The following is a 4,610-nucleotide window of genomic DNA, read 5'->3' on the forward strand; positions in this document are numbered from 1 at the left end:
GTCTTAGTGCATTGTGACGTCGCAGCTTCGGTACTGAGCATGTGCAGAAACTGTAACCATGGTGAATAATCCATGGACTAAGTTAGGCCAGGTTTAAACCATGGATCAGTTAGGCCACCTTTCGAGAAATGAAAATGACTTAGGTCAGCGGCCTAAGTTAAGCCTGGCCTAACTAAACCACGGTTTAACTTAGGCCAGGTTTAACTTAGGCCGCTTTCGAGAATACCACCCAATGGGTGGTATTCTCGAAAGCGGCCTAAGTTAAATCAGTGGCCTAAACCTGGTTTAAACCATGGACTATCTTTTTCGCTATTCTCGAAGGTGGCCTAAAGATAAGCCAGGCTTAAATACGTCATAGTTCGGCCTAACTTTAGGCCGCTCAGAGGGCAGGTTTAAATACGTCATAGTTCGGCCTAACTTCGCGTGACGTCACGTTTTAGTTAAATCGAGTGTCCGCGGAGAGTGAACGGTAAGTTTTGCATTTGAATTTCTATATTTGATAACAATTTACACTCTTTTGCATGGATAAGCGCTCATGAAAGTTACACCAGCTAATAAAATATTTTTGTTACTTTCATTTTGCTGTACTGGTGATAATCTAAAATGCTTTTAACTGAATAAATTTGGGAGAAACTTGGTTAATTTTCATGGTGATTGCAGACCAGTCCCATACGTGCAAATAATTGTCGGTTAACATTTTCGTTTCCTGAGATTGAGCAATTTCTTACCGGGTAATTTTTTTCTGGCCACTATTGTACTTTCGTACGCATATACCATCTTAACACCACCTTAAAAATATCATTGCTAGACGTAGAAACTACTTTTATAGTTGATTTTCGAGACGCTGTTGCCTAAAAGTGGACTAGCACTAGGCCTAGGCCTAAATCTAGATCTGGCTGTCGCTTTCGTTCGTTAGCCTCTGATTTGGGTAGGATCTTTTTCAGGAGCCGACCCTACCCAAATCAGAGGCTAATGAACGAAAAAGACGGAAATTTCGGTCTGGTAACACCTCTGCCTGAGCTGCAGTGCTAGTTGTGGCTGTTGTTGGGATAATTTTCTACAGGATGATGATGATTTTCATAACCACCCACCCCCCCCCCCCCCCTCCCCAAGAAATCTAAATTTCATCAATAAGAGTCTAGTCTTGACAGGTCTTATAGGAATTGAAAGGAAATGGACAGAAGCTTCCTTTTTTGACATATACATTTGCTGATAATGGTACAGTAGACCTAGCTTACTATTAGTAAACTACAGAGAAAGAGAAATTGTAATTTCTTATCAAATATCAACATATTTTTCATCTTGATTTTCTGCTATTTCAGGTTCTTTTCAATTGATGCATGGGGATGAAAAAAGAAGGCCTCTCCCAAGCTACTGTGACCCGCCTTGTGAAGTCCATCTCAATAGCCATTGCCAGGAGATCGGAGCAATACATCTCAATTCTTTCAACAAGAGAGGCAGTCCTGCAGAGTGAAGACCCAACATGAATTTTATAATTACTGCCATTTCCCTGGCGTAAATATGGTTGGTGCTATTGATTGCACCCACATAGGCGTCTCCACGCCAGTTGGCCCAACACCAGTTATTTCCTGAACAGGAAAAATAGATACTCCATTTTTCTTGGAAAGTCTGCTGGTGAGTAATGCTGTAATAACGTCTTACTTTTGTAAACTAAATAATGTTTATACAATTTTTATTTAAAAGATGTGCTGATTTTATGAATCTGCAGATGTGTCTAAAGGTACATTATGTAGTGATTTAAAATTGTTTTGTCTGATGAATGTAGGTGCAATCTACGCTCAAACTTTTATCATTTTACGTCGGCACGAGCTAATATCTTCAGCTTGATTGCCATGGCTACCAGTCACTCCTGAGAGTGACAGCTTGGCCTAGACTTTTGGGCGGAACTATCTCTGAAAATAAGACACAAATAATCAACAGTTGATTAACTACTTTCAAATTTGGGTCAGAAGAAAACTCAAACCTACCACTAACAATTCTAGATCATATAAGACTTAGAGACCTACAGACTGCAGTACAGTACAGTGCAGTAAATTTTCATTTTACTTTTTTCCCCTTCACGAAGCTCATTTTGGGAGATAAAGTAAACAAAGACAATCTTTGGTCTAATGTTAGATTGAACTAAAATGGAAAAGTTGGGCTCTAACGATTAGGGCCTTGTAAAATCTACATTCCAGGCTGCGTTTACATCTAGGTTAGGCCAACTGTCGGCTAGTTATCTAAGTAAGATGTAGACCTCTAGACTTGATTTTAGGAAAGAGACTAACTTGGCTTTCTTAGGCCATGACATGGCAAGTACAACTTGGTGCAAGCACATGAGATAGTACTGCAAGAATGTGTATGTTTGTTCTTGACTTTAAAAGAGATACCGGTAGTCATTCTGTAAATCAATGATTACTAGTAACTGAGTGGGGAGGGGGTGCCTAGTCACTGCCTACATGAAAGTTAGTTGTTTTTTTTAAGTTAGAATATGATTGACACTATAACTAAGACCAATTATCAATGGAGTAGATCTTTGGTATTTTAATGAGGTCTAAACCTTTTTATTTTTGTTTCAGGATGATGTTCTTCTTCAGTAAAATAAATGAAGGCAAATAACCTGATGATTAAGACAAATTCAGAGAGAGGAAGGGGAACTACTGAGCTGCTGAATTTCTGAGAGGTAGGCTTTAGGAATAAGTTGTTGTTTGTATGCCCAGGTACATTTGTTCATTCACATTTGTCCATCAATACTTTCATGTTACTGATTATGCACTCCACTTTTACCACAATGTGCATGTAAGTCCACTTTGGTCACAATGTACATGCAAGACCAATTTAATGTTTAATAGAAATAGGTTTCAATGTGCTTCCTTTTATTCTTTTCTCTTTTCATACAACAGACATACTTGCGGGGACTATGAAGTTCTACTTAGCCTATTCAATGAACCAAACTCCATCTGCTGTAACTGTGACTGCATGGGGATCAAAACCTTTGTAGTATAATCCTCATAACATGAAGCTATGGTAACAAACAAGCAACCATTGATAATAAGCCTGATATGTCCTTGTTGTGTGTGTGAACCACAAAGCAACCATTACTCATAAGGATGTTTTTATGTACATCAGATGTTTACTGTTTAACTGGAAAAATTGTGATTTTAAGCCATTTAAGAAATTATGTTTTGTAATGTGTTTTATAATATAGTGCAAGTCATGATATAACAGATTCCCTGCAAAAGAAACACGGCTCAAAAGTAGACTATGCTTTGTTTTAAAAAAATGGGAGAAGGTAATGTAACAAATACATAACATTTCATTCTAATAGTTTCAAGTAGCAGATTATGAGGCTATTGGAGCTTAATATTTGATTTTGACCTTCAATTTTATAATCGTATTCATCATGAATTACAATCTTTTCTGTTTTAAGAAAAATAAATAAATTGAACATAATTGTTGATATGTTATATACAATATTTCTTTCATATCTTTTGATTTTAAGTGTGCATATCGTTGGGTTCATTGAATTATACATGAAAAAAGTCTTGAAATAGAACAGTGGGAGAACAGAGAGCGAACAAGAGAGAGAGAGAGAGAGATAGCGTAAAAGAGAAAGGGAACCAAATGAGAAAGAACAATTTAATGGTGAGAGAAATAAACAATGATGTGAGATAGTGTGTGTGTGAGAGAGAGAGAGAGATGGAGATAGAGAGAAAGAGTTGGGGGGGGGGGGTGACAGTGCCCCTTTTTTCAAATGCCCCTTTTTATATAGGAAAGTTCCCTTTTAACTTTGTAAGAAGTGCCCCTTTTTCCATAGGAAAAGTGCCCCTTCCCCTTTTCACCTCTGATAAGTGCCCCTTTAATTTTGACACGCGCCCCTTTTCATTTGACAATTTTTCATTTTCCTTTGCAATAAGTGCCCCTTTTCACTTTTCAGAAGTGCCCCTTCACCTCTGATTATTGCCCTATTTAAATCTGAGAGGTGCCCCTATTAACAAAATTATCGGTGCCCCTTTTATTTCAACAAATGCACATTTCCTTTATTATAAGTGCCTCTTTTTCATTCTCATAAGTGCCCCTTTTAAAATATGTTCAATGCCCCTTTTCAAGTGCGATATGTGACCCTTTTCATCTCTGATAATTTCCCTTTTAACAATGATACAATTCCAGCAAGTGCCCTTTTTGTTGGTGTTGCCCCCCGCTTTAGAAGTCGCTCCGCCGTCCCTGGACGTCATATTGCTCAAGTTGTCGAGGTGATGCATCCTCTCCACACTCAGCGCGCATCCATTGTCTTAGCCCATTGTCTTAGTGCATTGTGACGTCATATTGCTCAAGTTGTCGAGGTGATGCATCCTCTCCACACTGCGCGCATCCATTGTCTTAGTGCATTGTGACGTCGCAGCTTCGGTACTGAGCATGTGCAGAAACTGTAACCATGGTGAATAATCCATGGACTAAGTTAGGCCAGGTTTAAACCATGGATCAGTTAGGCCACCTTTCGAGAAATGAAAATGACTTAGGTCAGCGGCCTAAGTTAAGCCTGGCCTAACTAAACCACGGTTTAACTTAGGCCAGGTTTAACTTAGGCCGCTTTCGAGAATACCAATGGG

General features: G+C 38.7%; 1 long non-coding RNA gene across 2 annotated transcripts; it reads left to right on the forward strand.

Moving 5' to 3' along the window:
* Positions 1–269: 269 nt before the first annotated feature.
* On the forward strand, positions 270–3,288 carry LOC115920943. Of its 2 annotated transcripts, XR_004062627.1 has the most exons (4): positions 285–469; positions 1,323–1,635; positions 2,580–2,683; positions 2,904–3,288. It is a non-coding gene; the product is annotated as an uncharacterized LOC115920943 (long non-coding RNA). The 2 variants fall into 2 exon arrangements; XR_004062626.1 differs by having other exon boundaries at positions 270–1,635.
* Positions 3,289–4,610: the final 1,322 nt, after the last annotated feature.

The sequence above is a fragment of the Strongylocentrotus purpuratus genome, unplaced genomic scaffold, assembly GCF_000002235.5.
Source record: "Strongylocentrotus purpuratus isolate Spur 01 unplaced genomic scaffold, Spur_5.0 spur5_scaffold_1, whole genome shotgun sequence".
Taxonomy (NCBI): domain Eukaryota; kingdom Metazoa; phylum Echinodermata; class Echinoidea; order Camarodonta; family Strongylocentrotidae; genus Strongylocentrotus; species Strongylocentrotus purpuratus.